Source organism: Grammomys surdaster, unplaced genomic scaffold (genome assembly GCF_004785775.1).
Source record: "Grammomys surdaster isolate TR1022 unplaced genomic scaffold, NIH_TR_1.0 254, whole genome shotgun sequence".
NCBI classification, from domain to species: domain Eukaryota; kingdom Metazoa; phylum Chordata; class Mammalia; order Rodentia; family Muridae; genus Grammomys; species Grammomys surdaster.
The window spans coordinates 401,159-401,732 of NW_021604695.1; positions in this window are offsets into that span (position 1 = coordinate 401,159).

Sequence of the window (574 nt, forward strand, 5' to 3'; positions counted from 1 at the left end):
AAAAAAAAAAAAAAAAAAAAAAAAAAGAGGGCCTGGGTTCCAATCTAGTTCTGCAACTGGTTCAGCAAGTACTCCTGGCAAGCTGCTGCCATGCTCCAGGCTTCAGTTTGTAAACCATGAAAGACAGGATTAGACTTGGACTTAACCTGTCTCCGGGTCCCAGTGTGTGGGAAGGCCTGGGAGAAATGGCAGCAACTCATACATGGTCACCAAAGACAGTTACCATGGTTCTACAATGGCAACCCATGTGACTCTCCTAAACATCACCATCAGCTCCTACGCACGCTCAGCTCTTCTTTCATTCTTCCAATCACCCTGCATACCTACTATGTGCAAGCCAATGTCTGGACTATAATACTCGAGCCCTCTGTCATCCACACTCCCCCCACACATACACACAGACACAGACACACACAGACACACACAGACACACACACACACTACAGTTGTGTCTGTACTATCCTTACTGGGCAGAGAGTGGGGGAGATAGGAAGTGGGGGGTGTCCCACACTCCCTCCCCCTCCTTTCAGGTAACATTAGATTGCAGCCCCACACCTAGAACCTTACAGACTAC